Source organism: Balaenoptera physalus, assembly GCF_965194825.1.
Source record: "Balaenoptera physalus genome assembly, chromosome: 1".
Taxonomy (NCBI): domain Eukaryota; kingdom Metazoa; phylum Chordata; class Mammalia; order Artiodactyla; family Balaenopteridae; genus Balaenoptera; species Balaenoptera physalus.
Genome location: NC_138882.1, coordinates 67577477 through 67597578, shown reverse-complemented (window position 1 = coordinate 67597578; position 20102 = coordinate 67577477). Strand labels below are relative to the sequence as shown.

Genomic DNA, 20102 nt, shown 5'->3' with positions numbered 1-20102 from the left:
GAGCAAATGCAGACCCTTTAAAGTAATACTGCGTGGTACCCATCCCATGGGTCCCAAATCTCCAGGTTCAAGGGCATCTTCCTACATCAAAAACATGCATGAGAAACCCAGAAGATGGTACACCGTGTGATCGGGAAAGGTTTTCAAAACGCACCTCATTTCTCATCTCCTTGTGCTCGGGTTCGCCATTCCAGCCGCTTTACTAACAATCTCCGTCCTTGGAGAATCAGTACCTTTAACCTCCTGTTCCGTACAGGTTGCAATTTCTCCTGAGGATGAACGGGAAGAGGGGGAAACAATGAGAGACTAGCTCTAGGTGTTGGGACAGGCACAGGTCCCTCTATTTTCCCATCAGGAAGAAGAATTAACCACAGGCTCAGCCTGCCGCCCAGGACCAGAATAGGGCCTGAAGCAATCCTGCGCTTTTGCGTCCAGCTCCCAAGAAAGCGAGTTGAAAAATGGAGCTCAGGGGCACTGCAATTCACAAACCTGCAGACTTATAAATGATGACTCTCGTCCACAAATATACTGAGGGAAGGCAACGAAGAGGATTTGAAAGCAAGGCAGAATTGCAGGAAACAGATTTCAGGAGGGAGATTCGAATCGCCTTTAAAGCACAGGAAAAGCGGCAAAACCTCGACAATGATGCCCTTGGCCAAAAAGGGCGTATGCGTTTTTACCTGAATATATTAAGGAAAAAACGCATACGCCCTTTTTGGCCAACCAAGCAACCTGGAAAGGCAAATCAGCGCTACAAAGAAGTCTCGCTTCCCATCGGACAAAAGGGCCATGCTGAATAAAGTGTCAAAACCAGAAATGCAGGACAGGCCAAGGAGAAACGGGGGCGTGGCTACGCTGATGGGCGGGATGTAAATTGCCAACAGCCACTCTGGAGAAGTGCACGGTTTGTCCTGAAACATCTAAAAACTCAGCTTAGGGAGCATAGGGCACTTCCACTCATGGGCGTATAAATTGCGAAAACTAAAAATCAGCAAGACACAGGCACCGCAAAGTTTAGGGCTGCTCTGTTGACAAGAACCTCCACTTCGTTACACCTTAAATACCCCAGGAAAGAGAAAAATGGATAAAGAAGTTGTGGTCCTTATGTACAATGGAATATCACTCAGCCATGAAATCAACCTCATAAGGCTAGTAGCAGCATGATGAGTGGATTTAGGTACGACGATTCTAAGTGAAATAAGTCACACAGAAAAAGACACTTATCATAAGATATCACTTATAGAGGGAATGTACAAACCGCTACCCTTGAACTGAATTACCAAACAGAATAGAGCCACACGTTTAGAAAACACACTATGGCTGCTTAACGGGAAAGGTGAGGTGGGGTGATGCATAAAACAAGGGTTTCAAATTAGCTCAGATACCGTTCCATAAACCCAATATGTAATAGACAAGACCTACTCCTTGCTCAATGAATTGGACTCAACACCCCCTATTCACCGCCCAAGAATATATCTGACTAGTAAGAATCTTAAAACCTATGCATTGATATCTCTCTGTAAGTGAGTCAAGTGGGGGTTAAGCGGCAAAATCACAGCAGTGAAAAGCAGGTAAACCCCATTATAAATATCAATTACTTTTAAAAACCCGTGAAACAAAGACAGTGAAAGAGAGAGAAATTCTTACAAAGTTCGCTCAGGGGCTGTGATGCCACCTGGATTGACCATATCTAGACCCACAGCTGATTGAGACATAAGGGTGGACACTCTTGGGGCTGAGAGGTTTGCTGAGGTTGGGTGAGCAAACGCAGACCCTTTAAAGTAATACTGCGTGGTACCCATCCCACGGGTCCCAAATCTCCAGGTTCAAGGGCATCTTCCTACATCAAAAACATGCATGAGAAACCCAGAAGATGGTAAACCGTGTGATCGGGAAAGGTTTTCAAAACGCACCTCATTTCTCATCTCCTTGTGCTCGGGTTCGCCATTCCAGCCGCTTTACTAACAATCTCCGTCCTTGGAGAATCAGCACCTTTAACCTCCTGTTCCGTACAGGTTGCAATTTGTCCTGAGGATGAACGGGAAGAGGGGGAAACAATGAGAGACTAGCTCTAGGTGTTGGGACAGGCACAGGTCCCTCTATTTTCCCATCAGGAAGAAGAATTAACCACAGGCTCAGCCTGCCGCCCAGGACCAGAATAGGGCCTGAAGCAATCCTGCGCTTTTGCGGCCAGCTCCCAAGAAAGCGAGTTGAAAAATGGAGCTCAGGGGCACGGCAATTCACAAACCTGCAGATTTATAAATGATGACTCTCGTCCACAAATATATTGAGGGAAGGCAACGAAGAGGATTTGAAAGCAAGGCAGAATTGCAGGAAACAGATTTCAGGAGGGAGATTCGAATCGCCTTTAAAGCACAGGAAAAGCGGCAAAACCTCGACAATGATGCCCTTGGCCAAAAAGGGCGTATGCGTTTTTACCTGAATATATTCAGGAAAAAACGCATACGCCCTTTTTGGCCAACCAAGCAACCTGGAAAGGCAAATCAGCGCTACAAAGAAGTCTCGCTTCCCATCGGTCAAAAGGGCCATGCTGAATAAAGTGTCAAAACCAGAAATGCAGGACAGGCCAAGGAGAAACGGGGGCGTGGCTACGCTGATGGGCGGGATGTAAATTGCCAACAGCCACTCTGGAGAAGTGCACGGTGTGTCCTGAAACATCTAAAAAACTCAGCTTAGGGAGCATAGGGCACTTCCACTCATGGGCGTATAAATTGGGAAAACTAAAAATCAGCAAGACACAGGCACCGCAAAGTTTAGGGCTGCTCTGTTGACAAGAACCTCCACTTCGTTACACCTTAAATATCCCAGGAAAGAGAAAAATGGATAAAGAAGTTGTGGTCCTTATGTACAATGGAATATCACTCAGCCATGAAATCAACGTCATAAGGCTAGTAGCAGCATGATGAGTGGATTGAGGTACGACGATTCTAAGTGAAATAAGTCACACAGAAAAAGACACTTATCATAAGATATCACTTATAGAGGGAATGTACAAACCGCTACCCTTGAACTGAATTACAAACCAGAATAGAGTCACACGTTTAGAAAACACACTATGGCTGCTTAACGGGAAAGGTGAGGTGGGGTGATGCATAAAACAAGGGTTTCAAATTAGCTCAGATACCGTTCCATAAACCCAATATGTAATAGACAAGACCTACTCCTTGCTCAATGAATTGGACTCAACACCCCCTATTCACCGCCCAAGCATATATCTGACTAGTAAGAATCTTAAAACCTATGCATTGATATCTCTCTGTAAGTGAGTCAAGTGGGTGTTAAGCGGCAAAATCACAGCAGTGAAAAGCAGGTAAACCCCATTATAAAAATCAATTACTTTTAAAAACCCGTGAAACAAAGACAGTGAAAGAGAGAAAAATTCTTACAAAGTTCGCTCAGGGGCTGTGATGCCACCTGGATTGACCATATCTAGACCCACAGCTGATTGAGACATAAGGGTGGACACTCTTGGGGCTGAGCGGTTTGGTGAGGTTGGGTGAGCAAATGCAGACCCTTTAAAGTAATACTGCGTGGTACCCATCCCATGGGTCCCAAATCTCCAGGTTCAAGGGCATCTTCCTACATCAAAAACATGCATGAGAAACCCAGAAGATGGTACACCGTGTGATCGGGAAAGGTTTTCAAAACGCACCTCATTTCTCATCTCCTTGTGCTCGGGTTCGCCATTCCAGCCGCTTTACTAACAATCTCCGTCCTTGGAGAATCAGTACCTTTAACCTCCTGTTCCGTACAGGTTGCAATTTCTCCTGAGGATGAACGGGAAGAGGGGGAAACAATGAGAGACTAGCTCTAGGTGTTGGGACAGGCACAGGTCCCTCTATTTTCCCATCAGGAAGAAGAATTAACCACAGGCTCAGCCTGCCGCCCAGGACCAGAATAGGGCCTGAAGCAATCCTGCGCTTTTGCGGCCAGCTCCCAAGAAAGCGAGTTGAAAAATGGAGCTCAGGGGCACGGCAATTCACAAACCTGCAGACTTATAAATGATGACTCTCGTCCACAAATATATTGAGGGAAGGCAACGAAGAGGATTTGAAAGCAAGGCAGAATTGCAGGAAACAGATTTCAGGAGGGAGATTCGAATCGCCTTTAAAGCACAGGAAAAGCGGCAAAACCTCGACAATGATGCCCTTGGTCAAAAAGGGCCAATCCGTTTTTACCTGAATATATTAAGGAAAAAACGCATACGCCCTTTTTGGCCAACCAAGCAACCTGGAAAGGCAAATCAGCGCTACAAAGAAGTCTCGCTTCCCATCGGTCAAAAGGGCCATGCTGAATAAAGTGTCAAAACCAGAAATGCAGGACAGGCCAAGGAGAAACGGGGGCGTGGCTACGCTGATGGGCGGGATGTAAATTGCCAACAGCCACTCTGGAGAAGTGCACGGTGTGTCCTGAAACATCTAAAAAACTCAGCTTAGGGAGCATAGGGCACTTCCACTCATGAGCGTATAAATTGGGAAAACTAAAAATCAGCAAGACACAGGCACCGCAAAGTTTAGGGCTGCTCTGTTGACAAGAACCTCCACTTCGTTACACCTTAAATATCCCAGGAAAGAGAAAAATGGATAAAGAAGTTGTGGTCCTTATGTACAATGGAATATCACTCAGCCATGAAATCAACGTCATAAGGCTAGTAGCAGCATGATGAGTGGATTGAGGTACGACGATTCTAAGTGAAATAAGTCACACAGAAAAAGACACTTATCATAAGATATCACTTATAGAGGGAATGTACAAACCGCTACCCTTGAACTGAATTACCAAACAGAATAGAGTCACACGTTTAGAAAACACACTATGGCTGCTTAACGGGAAAGGTGAGGTGGGGTGATGCATAAAACAAGGGTTTCAAATTAGCTCAGATACCGTTCCATAAACCCAATATGTAATAGACAAGACCTACTCCTTGCTCAATGAATTGGACTCAACACCCCCTATTCACCGCCCAAGAATATATCTGACTAGTAAGAATCTTAAAACCTATGCATTGATATCTCTCTGTAAGTGAGTCAAGTGGGGGTTAAGCGGCAAAATCACAGCAGTGAAAAGCAGGTAAACCCCATTATAAAAATCAATTACTTTTAAAAACCCGTGAAACAAAGACAGTGAAAGAGAGAGAAATTCTTACAAAGTTCGCTCAGGGGCTGTGATGCCACCTGGATTGACCATATCTAGACCCACAGCTGATTGAGACATAAGGGTGGACACTCTTGGGGCTGAGAGGTTTGCTGAGGTTGGGTGAGCAAACGCAGACCCTTTAAAGTAATACTGCGTGGTACCCATCCCATGGGTCCCAAATCTCCAGGTTCAAGGGCATCTTCCTACATCAAAAACATGCATGAGAAACCCAGAAGATGGTACACCGTGTGATCGGGAAAGGTTTTCAAAACGCACCTCATTTCTCATCTCCTTGTGCTCGGGTTCGCCATTCCAGCCGCTTTACTAACAATCTCCGTCCTTGGGGAATCAGCACCTTTAACCTCCTGTTCCGTACAGGTTGCAATTTGTCCTGAGGATGAACGGGAAGAGGGGGAAACAATGAGAGGCTAGCTCTAGGTGTTGGGACAGGCACAGGACCCTCTATTTTCCCATCAGGAAGAAGAATTAACCACAGGCTCAGCCTGCCGCCCAGGACCAGAATAGGGCCTGAAGCAATCCTGCACTTTTGCGGCCAGCTCCCAAGAAAGCGAGTTGAAAAATGGAGCTCAGGGGCACGGCAATTCACAAACCTGCAGACTTATAAATGATGACTCTCGTCCACAAATATATTGAGGGAAGGCAACGAAGAGGATTTGAAAGCAAGGCAGAATTGCAGGAAATAGATTTCAGGAGGGAGATTCGAATCGCCTTTAAAGCACAGGAAAAGCGGCAAAACCTCGACAATGATGCCCTTGGCCAAAAAGGGCGTATGCGTTTTTACCTGAATATATTCAGGAAAAAACGCATACGCCCTTTTTGGCCAACCAAGCAACCTGGAAAGGCAAATCAGCGCTACAAAGAAGTCTCGCTTCCCATCGGTCAAAAGGGCCATGCTGAATAAAGTGTCAAAACCAGAAATGCAGGACAGGCCAAGGAGAAACGGGGGCGTGGCTACGCTGATGGGCGGGATGTAAATTGCCAACAGCCACTCTGGAGAAGTGCACGGTTTGTCCTGAAACATCTAAAAAACTCAGCTTAGGGAGCATAGGGCACTTCCACTCATGGGCGTATAAATTGGGAAAACTAAAAATCAGCAAGACACAGGCACCGCAAAGTTTAGGGCTGCTCTGTTGACAAGAACCTCCACTTCGTTACACCTTAAATACCCCAGGAAAGAGAAAAATGGATAAAGAAGTTGTGGTCCTTATGTACAATGGAATATCACTCAGCCATGAAATCAACGTCATAAGGCTAGTAGCAGCATGATGAGTGGATTTAGGTACGACGATTCTAAGTGAAATAAGTCACACAGAAAAAGACACTTATCATAAGATATCACTTATAGAGGGAATGTACAAACCGCTACCCTTGAACTGAATTACCAAACAGAATAGAGTCACACGTTTAGAAAACACACTATGGCTGCTTAACGGGAAAGGTGAGGTGGGGTGATGCATAAAACAAGGGTTTCAAATTAGCTCAGATACCGTTCCATAAACCCAATATGTAATAGACAAGACCTACTCCTTGCTCAATGAATTGGACTCAACACCCCCTATTCACCGCCAAGAATATATCTGACTAGTAAGAATCTTAAAACATATGCATTGATATCTCTCTGTAAGTGAGTCAAGTGGGGGTTAAGCGGCAAAATCACAGCAGTGAAAAGCAGGTAAACCCCATTATAAAAATGAATTACTTTTAAAAACCCGTGAAACAAAGACAGTGAAAGAGAGAGAAATTCTTACAAAGTTCGCTCAGGGGCTGTGATGCCACCTGGATTGACCATATCTAGACCCACAGCTGATTGAGACATAAGGGTGGACACTCTTGGGGCTGAGAGGTTTGCTGAGGTTGGGTGAGCAAACGCAGACCCTTTAAAGTAATACTGCGTGGTACCCATCCCATGGGTCCCAAATCTCCAGGTTCAAGGGCATCTTCCTACATCAAAAACATGCATGAGAAACCCAGAAGATGGTACACCGTGTGATCGGGAAAGGTTTTCAAAACGCACCTCATTTCTCATCTCCTTGTGCTCGGGTTCGCCATTCCAGCCGCTTTACTAACAATCTCCGTCCTTGGGGAATCAGCACCTTTAACCTCCTGTTCCGTACAGGTTGCAATTTGTCCTGAGGATGAACGGGAAGAGGGGGAAACAATGAGAGGCTAGCTCTAGGTGTTGGGACAGGCACAGGACCCTCTATTTTCCCATCAGGAAGAAGTATTAACCACAGGCTCAGCCTGCCGCCCAGGACCAGAATAGGGCCTGAAGCAATCCTGCACTTTTGCGGCCAGCTCCCAAGAAAGCGAGTTGAAAAATGGAGCTCAGGGGCACGGCAATTCACAAACCTGCAGACTTATAAATGATGACTCTCGTCCACAAATATATTGAGGGAAGGCAACGAAGAGGATTTGAAAGCAAGGCAGAATTGCAGGAAACAGATTTCAGGAGGGAGATTCGAATCGCCTTTAAAGCACAGGAAAAGCGGCAAAACCTCGACAATGATGCCCTTGGCCAAAAAGGGCGTATGCGTTTTTACCTGAATATATTAAGGAAAAAACGCATACGCCCTTTTTGGCCAACCAAGCAACCTGGAAAGGCAAATCAGCGCTACAAAGAAGTCTCGCTTCCCATCAGTCAAAAGGGCCATGCTGAATAAAGTGTCAAAACCAGAAATGCAGGACAGGCCAAGGAGAAAAGGGGGCGTGGCTACGCTGATGGGCGGGATGTAAATTGCCAACAGCCACTCTGAAGAAGTGCACGGTGTGTCCTGAAACATCTAAAAAACTCAGCTTAGGGAACATAGGGCACTTCCACTCATGGGCATATAAATTGGGAAAAGTAAAAATCAGCAAGACACAGGCACCGCAAAATTTAGGGCTGCTCTGTTGACAAGAACCTCCACTTCGTTACACCTTAAATATCCCAGGGAAGAGAAAAATGGATAAAGAAGTTGTGGTCCTTATGTACAATGGAATATCACTCAGCCATGAAATCAACGTCATAAGGCTAGTAGCAGCATGATGAGTGGATTTAGGTACGACGATTCTAAGTGAAATTAGTCACATAGAAAAAGACACTTATCATAAGATATCACTTATAGAGGGAATGTACAAACGGCTACCCTTGAACTGAATTACAAAACAGAATAGAGTCACACGTTTAGAAAACACACTATGGCTGCTTTACGGGAAAGGTGAGGTGGGGTGATGCATAAAACAAGGGTTTCAAATTAGCTCAGATACCGTTCCATAAACCCAATATGTAATAGACAAGACCTACTCCTTGCTCAATGAATTGGACTCAACACCCCCTATTCACCGCCCAAGAATATATCTGACTAGTAAGAATCTTGAAACCTATGCATTGATATCTCTCTGTAAGTGAGTCAAGTGGGTGTAAAGTGGCAAAATCAGAGCAGTGAAAAGTAGGAAAACCCCATTATAAAAATCAATTACTTTTAAAAACCCGTGAAACAAAGACAGTGAAAGAGAGAGAAATTCTTACAAAATTCGTTCAGGGGCTGTGATGCCACCTGGATTGACCATATCTAGACCCACAGCTGTTTGAGACATAAGGGTGGACACTCTTGGGGCTGAGAGGTTTGGTGAGGTTGGGTGAGCAAACGCAGACCCTTTAAAGAAATACTGCGTGGTACCCATCCCATGGGTCCCAAATCTCCAGGTTCAAGGGCATCTTCCTACATCGGAAACATGCATGAGAAACCCAGAAGATGGTACACCGTGTGATCGGGAAAGGTTTCTAAAACGCACCTCATTTCTCATCTCCTTGTGCTCGGGTTCGCCATTCCAGCCGCTTTACTAGCAATCTCCCTCCTTGGAGAATCACCACCTTTAACCTCCTGTTCCGTACAGGTTGCAATTTGTCCTGAGGATGAACGGGAAGAGGGGGAACCAATGAGAGACTAGCTCTAGGTGTTGGGACAAGCACAGGTCACTCTATTTTCCCATCAGGAAGAAGAATTAACCACAGTCTCAGCCTGCCGCCCGGGACCAGAATAGGCCCTGAAGCAATCCTGCGCTTTTGCGGCCAGCTCCCAAGAAAGCGAGTTGAAAAATGGAGCTCAGGGGCACTGCAATTCACAAACCTGCAGACTTATAAATGATGACTCTCGTCCACAAATATATTGAGGGAAGGCAACGAAGAGGATTGGAAAGCAAGGCAGAATTGCAGGAAACAGATTTCAGGAGGGAGATTCGAATCGCCTTTAAAGCACAGGAAAAGCGGCAAAACCTCGACATTGATGCCCTTGGCCAAAAAGGGCGTATGCGTTTTTTCCTGAATATATTCAGGAAAAAACGCATACGCCCTTTTTGGCCAACCAAGCAACCTGGAAAGGCAAATCAGCGCTACAAAGAAGTCTCGCGTCCCATCGGTCAATGGGCCATGCTGAATAAAGTGTCAAAACCAGAAAGGCAGGACACGCCAAGGAGAAAAGGGGGCGTGGCTACGCTGATGGGAGGGATGTAAATTGCCAACAGCCACTCTGAAGAAGTGCACGGTGTGTCCTGAAACATCTAAAAAACTCAGCTTAGGGAGCATAGGGCACTTCCACTCATGGGCGTATAAATTGCGAAAACTAAAAATCAGCAAGACACAGGCACCGCAAAGTTTAGGGCTGCTCTGTTGACAAGAACCTCCACTTCGTTACACCTTAAATATCCCAGGAAAGAGAAAAATGGATAAAGAAGTTGTGGTCCTTATGTACAATGGAATATCACTCAGCCATGAAATCAACGTCATAAGGCTAGTAGCAGCATGATGAGTGGACTTAGGTACGACGATTCTAAGTGAAATTAGTCACACAAAAAAAGACACTTATCATAAGATATCACTTATAGAGGGAATGTACAAACCGCTACCCTTGAACTGAATTACCAAACAGAATAGAGTCACACGTTTAGAAAACACACTATGGCTGCTTAACGGGAAAGGTGAGGTGGGGTGATGCATAAAACAAGGGTTTCAAATTAGCTCAGATACCGTTCCATAAACCCAATATGTAATAGACAAGACCTACTCCTTGCTCAATGAATTGGACTCAACACCCCCTATTCACCGCCCAAGAATACATCTGACTAGTAAGAATCTTAAAACCTATGCATTGATATCTCTCTGTAAGTGAGTCAAGTGGGTGTAAAGCGGCAAAATCACAGCAATGAAAAGCAGGTAAACCCCATTATAAAAATCAATTACTTTTAAAAACCCGTGAAACAAAGACAGTGAAAGAGAGAGAAATTCTTACAAAGTTCGCTCAGGGGCTGTGATGCCACCTGGATTGACCATATCTAGACCCACAGCTGATTGAGACATAAGGGTGACACTCTTGGGGCTGAGAGGTTTGGTGAGGTTGGGTGAACAAACGCAGACCCTTTAAAGTAATACTGCGTGGTACACATCCCATGGGTCCCAAATCTCCAGGTTCAAGGGCATCTTCCTACATCAAAAACATGCATGAGAAACCCAGAAGATGGTACACCGTGTGATCGGGAAAGGTTTTCAAAACGCACCTCATTTCTCATCTCCTTGTGCTCGGGTTCACCATTCCAGCCGCTTTACTAACAATCTCCGTCCTTGGAGAATCAGCACCTTTAACCTCCTGTTCCGTACAGGTTGCAATTTGTCCTGAGGATGAACGGGAAGAGGGGGAAACAATGAGAGACTAGCTCTAGGTGTTGGGACAGGCACAGGTCCCTCTATTTTCCCATCAGGAAGAAGAATTAACCACAGGCTCAGTCTGCCGCCCGGGACCAGAATAGGGCCTGAAGCAATCCTGCGCTTTTGCGGCAGCTCCCAAGAAAGCGAGTTGAAAAATGGAGCTCAGGGGCACTGCAATTCACAAACCTGCAGACTTATAAATGATGACTCTCGTCCACAAATATATTGAGGGAAGGCAACGAAGAGGATTTGAAAGCAAGGCAGAATTGCAGGAAACAGATTTAAGGAGGGAGATTCGAATCGCCTTTAAAGCACAGGAAAAGCGGCAAAACCTCGACAATGATGCCCTTGGCCAAAAGGGGCGTATCCTTTTTTTCCTGAATATATTCAGGAAAAAACGCATACGCCCTTTTTGTCCAACCAAGCAACCTGGAAAGGCAAATCAGCGCTACAAAGAAGTCTCGCTTCCCATCAGTCAAAAGGGCCATGCTGAATAAAGTGTCAAAACCAGAAATGCAGGACAGGCCAAGGAGAAAAGGGGACGTGGCTACGCTGATGGGCGGGATGTAAATTGCCAACAGCCACTCTGAAGAAGTGCACGGTGTGTCCTGAAACATCTAAAAAACTCAGCTTAGGGAGCATAGGGCACTTCCACTCATGGGCGTATAAATTGCGAAAACTAAAAATCAGCAAGACACAGGCACCGCAAAGTTTAGGGCTGCTCTGTTGACAAGAACCTCCACTTCGTTACACCTTAAATATCCCAGGAAAGAGAAAAATGGATAAAGAAGTTGTGGTCCTTATGTACAATGGAATATCACTCAGCCATGAAATCAACGTCATAAGGCTAGTAGCAGCATGATGAGTGGACTTAGGTACGACGATTCTAAGTGAAATTAGTCACACAAAAAAAGACACTTATCATAAGATATCACTTATAGAGGGAATGTACAAACCGCTACCCTTGAACTGAATTACCAAACAGAATAGAGTCACACGTTTAGAAAACACACTATGGCTGCTTAACGGGAAAGGTGAGGTGGGGTGATGCATAAAACAAGGGTTTCAAATTAGCTCAGATACCGTTCCATAAACCCAATATGTAATAGACAAGACCTACTCCTTGCTCAGTGAATTGGACTCAACACCCCCTATTCACCGCCCAAGAATACATCTGACTAGTAAGAATCTTAAAACCTATGCATTGATATCTCTCTGTAAGTGAGTCAAGTGGGTGTAAAGCGGCAAAATCACAGCAATGAAAAGCAGGTAAACCCCATTATAAAAATCAATTACTTTTAAAAACCCGTGAAACAAAGACAGTGAAAGAGAGAGAAATTCTTACAAAGTTCGCTCAGGGGCTGTGATGCCACCTGGATTGACCATATCTAGACCCACAGCTGATTGAGACATAAGGGTGGACACTCTTGGGGCTGAGAGGTTTGGTGAGGTTGGGTGAACAAACGCAGACCCTTTAAAGTAATACTGCGTGGTACACATCCCATGGGTCCCAAATCTCCAGGTTCAAGGGCATCTTCCTACATCAAAAACATGCATGAGAAACCCAGAAGATGGTACACCGTGTGATCGGGAAAGGTTTTCAAAACGCACCTCATTTCTCATCTCCTTGTGCTCGGGTTCACCATTCCAGCCGCTTTACTAACAATCTCCGTCCTTGGAGAATCAGCACCTTTAACCTCCTGTTCCGTACAGGTTGCAATTTGTCCTGAGGATGAACGGGAAGAGGGGGAAACAATGAGAGACTAGCTCTAGGTGTTGGGACAGGCACAGGTCCCTCTATTTTCCCATCAGGAAGAAGAATTAACCACAGGCTCAGCCTGCCGCCCGGGACCAGAATAGGGCCTGAAGCAATCCTGCGCTTTTGCGGCAGCTCCCAAGAAAGCGAGTTGAAAACTGGAGCTCAGGGGCACTGCAATTCACAAACCTGCAGACTTATAAATGATGACTCTCGTCCACAAATATATTGAGGGAAGGCAACGAAGAGGATTTGAAAGCAAGGCAGAATTGCAGGAAACAGATTTCAGGAGGGAGATTCGAATCGCCTTTAAAGCACAGGAAAAGCGGCAAAACCTCGACAATGATGCCCTTGGCCAAAAAGGGCGTATCCTTTTTTTCCTGAATATATTCAGGAAAAAACGCATACGCCCTTTTTGTCCAACCAAGCAACCTGGAAAGGCAAATCAGCGCTACAAAGAAGTCTCGCTTCCCATCAGTCAAAAGGGCCATGCTGAATAAAGTGTCAAAACCAGAAATGCAGGACAGGGCAAGGAGAAAAGGGGGCGTGGCTACGCTGATGGGCGGGATGTAAATTGCCAACAGCCACTCTGAAGAAGTGCACGGTGTGTCCTGAAACATCTAAAAAACTCAGCTTAGGGAGCATAGGGCACTTCCACTCATGGGCATATAAATTGGGAAAACTAAAAATCAGCAAGACACAGGCACCGCAAAGTTTAGGGCTGCTCTGTTGACAAGAACCTCCACTTCGTTACACCTTAAATATCCCAGGAAAGAGAAAAATGGATAAAGAAGTTGTGGTCCTTATGTACAATGGAATATCACTCAGCCATGAAATCAACGTCATAAGGCTAGTAGCAGCATGATGAGTGGACTTAGGTACGACGATTGTAAGTGAAATTAGTCACACAAAAAAAGACACTTATCATAAGATATCACTTATAGAGGGAATTTACAAACCGCTACCCTTGAACTGAATTACAAAACAGAATAGAGTCACACGTTTAGAAAACACACTATGGCTGCTTAACGGGAAAGGTGAGGTGGGGTGATGCATAAAACAAGTGTTTCAAATTAGCTCAGATACCGTTCCATAAACCCAATATGTAATAGACAAGACCTACTCCTTGCTCAATGAATTGGACTCAACACCCTCTATTCACCGCCCAAGAATATATCTGACTAGTAAGAATCTTAAAACCTATGCATTGATATCTCTCTGTAAGTGAGTCAAGTGAGTGTAAAGCGGCAAAATCACAGCAATGAAAAGCAGGTAAACCCCATTATAAAAATCAATTACTTTTAAAAACCCGTGAAACAAAGACAGTGAAAGAGAGAGAAATTCTTACAAAGTTCGCTCAGGGGCTGTGATGCCACCTGGATTGACCATATCTAGACCCACAGCTGATTGAGACATAAGGGTGGACACTCTTGGGGCTGAGAGGTTTGGTGAGGTTGGGTGAACAAACGCAGACCCTTTAAAGTAATACTGCGTGGTACACATCCCATGGGTCCCAAATCTCCAGGTTCAAGGGCATCTTCCTACATCAAAAACATGCATGAGAAACCCAGAAGATGGTTCACCGTGTGATCGGGAAAGGTTTTCAAAACGCACCTCATTTCTCATCTCCTTGTGCTCGGGTTCACCATTCCAGCCGCTTTACTAACAATCTCCGTCCTTGGAGAATCAGCACCTTTAACCTCCTGTTCCGTACAGGTTGCAATTTGTCCTGAGGATGAACGGGAAGAGGGGGAAACAATGAGAGACTAGCTCTAGGTGTTGGGACAGGCACAGGTCCCTCTCTTTTCCCATCAGGAAGAAGAATTAACCACAGGCTCAGCCTGCCGCCCGGGACCAGAATAGGGCCTGAAGCAATCCTGCGCTTTTGCGGCAGCTCCCAAGAAAGCGAGTTGAAAAATGGAGCTCAGGGGCACTGCAATTCACAAACCTGCAGACTTATAAATGATGACTCTCGTCCACAAATATATTGAGGGAAGGCAACGAAGAGGATTTGAAAGCAAGGCAGAATTGCAGGAAACAGATTTCAGGAGGGAGATTCGAATCGCCTTTAAAGCACAGGAAAAGCGGCAAAACCTCGACAATGATGCCCTTGGCCAAAAAGGGCGTATCCTTTTTTTCCTGAATATATTCAGGAAAAAACGCATACGCCCTTTTTGTCCAACCAAGCAACCTGGAAAGGCAAATCAGCGCTACAAAGAAGTCTCGCTTCCCATCAGTCAAAAGGGCCATGCTGAATAAAGTGTCAAAACCAGAAATGCAGGACAGGCCAAGGAGAAAAGGGGGCGTGGCTACGCTGATGGGCGGGATGTAAATTGCCAACAGCCACTCTGAAGAAGTGCACGGTGTGTCCTGAAACATCTAAAAAACTCAGCTTAGGGAGCATAGGACACTTCCACTCATGGGCATATAAATTGGGAAAACTAAAAATCAGCAAGACACAGGCACCGCAAAGTTTAGGGCTGCTCTGTTGACAAGAAACTCCACTTCGTTACACCTTAAATATCCCAGGAAAGAGAAAAATGGATAAAGAAGTTGTGGTCCTTATGTACAATGGAATATCACTCAGCCATGAAATCAACGTCATAAGGCTAGTAGCAGCATGATGAGTGGATTTAGGTACGACGATTCTAAGTGAAATTAGTCACATAGAAAAAGACACTTATCATAAGATATCACTTATAGAGGGAATGTACAAACCGCTACCCTTGAACTGAATTACAAAACAGAATAGAGTCACACGTTTAGAAAACACACTATGGCTGCTTAACGGGAAAGGTGAGGTGGGGTGATGCATAAAACAAGGGTTTCAAATTAGCTCAGATACCGTTCCATAAACCCAATATGTAATAGACAAGACCTACTCCTTGCTCAATGAATTGGACTCAACACCCCCTATTCACCGCCCAAGAATATATCTGACTAGTAAGAATCTTAAAACCTATGCATTGATATCTCTCTGTAAGTGAGTCAAGTGGGTGTAAAGCGGCAAAATCACAGCAGTGAAAAGCAGGTAAACCCCATTATAAAAATCAATTACTTTTAAAAACCCGTGAAACAAAGACAGTGAAAGAGAGAGAAATTCTTACAAAGTTCGCTCAGGGGCTGTGATGCCACCTGGATTGACCATATCTAGACCCACAGCTGATTGAGACATAAGGGTGGACACTCTTGGGGCTGAGAGGTTTGGTGAGGTTGGGTGAGCAAACGCAGACCCTTTAAAGTAATACTGCGTGGTACACATCCCATGGGTAACAAATCTCCAGGTTCAAGGGCATCTTCCTACATCAAAAACATGCATGAGAAACCCAGAAGTTGGTACACCGTGTGATCGGGAAAGGTTTTCAAAACGCACCTCATTTCTCATCTCCTTGTGCTCGGGTTCGCCATTCCAACCGCTTTACTAACAATCTCCGTCCTTGGAGAATCAGCACCTTTAACCTCCTGTTCCGTACAGGTTGCAATTTGTCCTGAGGATGAACGGGAAGAGGGGGAACCAATGAGAGACTAGCTCTAGGTGTTGGGACAGGCACAGGTCTATTTTCCCATCAGGAAGAAGAATTAACCACAGGCTCAGCCTGCCGCCCGGGACCAGAATAGGGCCTGAAGCAATCCTGCGCTTTTGCGGCCAGCTCCCAAGAAAGCGAGTTGAAAAATGGAGCTCAGGCGCACGGCAATTCACAAACCTGCAGACTTATAAATGATGACTCTCGTCCACAAATATATTGAGGGAAGGCAACGAAGAGGATTTGAAAGCAAGGCAGAATTGCAGGAAACAGATTTCAGGAGGGAGATTCGAATAGCCTTTAAAGCACAGGAAAAGCGGCAAAACCTCGACAATGATGCCCTTGGCCAAAAAGGGCGTATGCGTTTTTTCCTGAATATATTCAGGAAAAAACGCATACGCCCTTTTTGGCCAACCAAGCAACCTGGAAAGGCAAATCAGCGCTACAAAGAAGTCTCGCTTCCCATCGGTAAAAAGGGCCATGCTGAATAAAGTGTCAAAACCAGAAATGCAGGACAAGGCAAGGAGAAACGGGGGCGTGGCTACGCTGATGGGCGGGATGTAAATTGCCAACAGCCACTCTGGAGAAGTGCACGGTGTGTCCTGAAACATCTAAAAAACTCAGCTTAGGGAGCATAGGGCACTTCCACTCATGGGCGTATAAATTGGGAAAACTAAAAATCAGCAAGACACAGGCACCGCAAAGTTTAGGGCTGCTCTGTTGACAAGAACCTCCACTTCGTTACACCTTAAATATCCCAGGAAAGAGAAAAATGGATAAAGAAGTTGTGGTCCTTATGTACAATGGAATATAACTCAGCCATGAAATCAAAGTCATAAGGCTAGTAGCAGAATGATGAGTGGATTTAGGTACGATGATTCTAAGTGAAATAAGTCACACAGAAAAAGACACTTATCATAAGATATCACTTATAGAGGGAATGTAAAAACCGCTACCCTTGAACTGAATTACAAAACAGAATAGAGTCACACGTTTAGAAAACACACTATGGCTGCTTTACGGGAAAGGTGAGGTGGGGTGATGCATAAAACAAGGTTTTCAAAATATCTCAGATACCGTTCCATAAACCCAATATGTAATAGACAGACCTACTCCTTGCTCAATGAATTGGACTCAACACCCCCTATTCACCGCCCAAGAATATATCTGACTAGTAAGAATCTTGAAACCTATGCATTGATATCTCTCTGTAAGTGAGTCAAGTGGGTGTAAAGCGGCAAAATCACAGCAGTGAAAAGCAGGTAAACCCCATTATAAAAATCAATTACTTTTAAGAACCCGTGAAACAAAGACAGTGAAAGAGAGAGAATTTCTTACAAAATTCGTTCAGGGGCTGTGATGCCACCTGGATTGACCATATCTAGACCCACAGCTGATTGAGACATAAGGGTGGACACTCTTGGGGCTGAGAGGTTTGGTGAGGTTGGGTGAGCAAACACAGACCCTTTAAAGTAATACTGCGTGGTACCCATCCCATGGGTCCCAAATCTCCAGGTTCAAGGGCATCTTTCTACATCAAAAACATGCATGAGAAACCCAGAAGATGGTACACCGTGTGATCGGGAAAGGTTTCTAAAACGCACCTCATTTCTCATCTCCTTGTGCTCGGGTTCGCCATTCCAGCCGCTTTACTAGCAATCTCCCACCTTAGAGAATCAGCACCTTTAACCTCCTGTTCCGTACAGGTGGCAATTTGTCCTCAGGATGAACGGGAAGAGGGGGAACCAATGAGAGACTAGCTCTAGGTGTTGGGACAGGCACAGGTCACTCTATTTTCCCATCAGGAAGAAGAATTAACCACAGGCTCAGCCTGACGCCCGGGACCAGAATAGGGCCTGAAGCAATCCTGCGCTTTTGCGGCCAGCTCCCAAGAAAGCGAGTTGAAAATTGGAGCTCAGGGGCACTGCAATTCACAAACCTGCAGACTTATAAATGATGAATCTAGTCCACAAATATATTGAGGGAAGGCAACGAAGAGGATTTGAAAGCAAGGCAGAATTGCAGGAAACAGATTTCAGGAGGGAGATTCGAATCGCCTTTAAAGCACAGGAAAATCGGCAAAACCTCGACAATGATGCCCTTGGCCAAAAAGGGCGTATGCATTTTTTCCTGAATATATTCAGGAAAAAACGCATACGCCCTTTTTGGCCAACCAAGCAACCTGGAAAGGCAAATCAGCGCTACAAAGAAGTCTCGCTTCCGATCGGTCAAAAGGGCCATGCTGAATAAAGTGTCAAAACCAGAAATGCAGGACAGGCCATGGAGAAACGGGAGCCTGGCTACGCTGATGGGCGGGATGTAAATTGCCAACAGCCACTCTGGAGAAGTGCACGGTGTGTCCTGAAACATCTAAAAAACTCAGCTTAGGGAGCATAGGGCACTTCCACTCATGGGCGTATAAATTGGGAAAACTAAAATTCAGCAAGACACAGGCACCGCAAAGTTTAGGGCTGCTCTGTTGACAAGAACCTCCACTTTGTTACACCTTAAATATCCCAGGAAAGAGAAAAATGGATAAAGAAGTTGTGGTCCTTATGTACAATGGAATATCACTCAGCCATGAAATCAACGTCATAAGGCTAGTAGCAGCATGATGAGTGGATTGAGGTACGACGATTCTAAGTGAAATAAGTCACACAGAAAAAGACACTTATCATAAGATATCACTTATAGAGGGAATGTACAAACCGCTACCCTTGAACTGAATTACAAACCAGAATAGAGTCACACGTTTAGAAAACACACTATGGCTGCTTAACGGGAAAGGTGAGGTGGGGTGATGCATAAAACAAGGGTTTCAAATTAGCTCAGATACCGTTCCATAAACCCAATATGTAATAGACAAGACCTACTCCTTGCTCAATGAATTGGACTCAACACCCCCTATTCACCGCCCAAGAATATATCTGACTAGTAAGAATCTTAAAACCTATGCATTGATATCTCTCTGTAAGTGAGTCAAGTGGGTGTAAAGCGGCAAAATCACAGCAGTGAAAAGCAGGTAAACCCCATTATAAAAATCAATTACTTTTAAAAACCCGTGAAACAAAGACAGTGAAAGAGAGAGAAATTCTTACAAAGTTCGCTCAGGGGCTGTGATGCCACCTGGATTGACCATATCTAGACCCACAGCTGATTGAGACATAAGGGTGGACACTCTTGGGGCTGAGAGGTTTGGTGAGGTTGGGTGAGCAAACGCAGACCCTTTAAAGTAATACTGCGTGGTACACATCCCATGGGTAACAAATCTCAAGGTTCAAGGGCATCTTCCTACATCAAAAACATGCATGAGAAACCCAGAAGATGGTACACCGTGTGATCGGGAAAGGTTTTCAAAACGCACCTCATTTCTCATCTCCTTGTGCTCGGGTTCGCCATTCCAGCCGCTTTACTAACAATCTCCGTCCTTGGAGAATCAGCACCTTTAACCTCCTGTTCCGTACAGGTTGCAATTTGTCCTGAGGATGAACGGGAAGAGGGGGAACCAATGAGAGACTAGCTCTAGGTGTTGGGACAGGCACAGGTCTATTTTCCTATCAGGAAGAAGAAATAACCACAGGCTCAGCCTGCCGCCCGGGACCAGAATAGGGCCTGAAGCAATCCTGCGCTTTTGCGTCCAGCTCCCAAGAAAGCGAGTTGAAAAATGGAGCTCAGGGGCACTGCAATTCACAAACCTGCAGACTTATAAATGATGACTCTCGTCCACAAATATACTGAGGGAAGGCAACGAAGAGGATTTGAAAGCAAGGCAGAATTGCAGGAAACAGATTCCACGAGGGAGATTCGAATCGCCTTTAAAGCACAGGAAAAGCGGCAAAACCTCGACAATGATGCCCTTGGCCAAAAAGGGCGTATGCGTTTTTTCCTGAATATATTCAGGAAAAAACGCATACGCCCTTTTTGGCCAACCAAGCAACCTGGAAAGGCAAATCAGCGCTCCAAA

The 20102-nt window shown here is 45.1% G+C and overlaps 1 long non-coding RNA gene across 1 annotated transcript in view; it reads right to left on the bottom strand.

Moving 5' to 3' along the window:
- The window catches only part of LOC309649503, a 1121016-nt gene extending 1103050 nt beyond the window's left edge, over positions 1–17966 (bottom strand). The window contains exon 1 of the long non-coding RNA XR_014257164.1: positions 17743–17966. This is a non-coding gene — a long non-coding RNA (uncharacterized lncRNA). The remainder of the gene's footprint in view (positions 1–17742) is intronic.
- Between the last annotated feature and the right edge of the window lie 2136 nt (positions 17967–20102).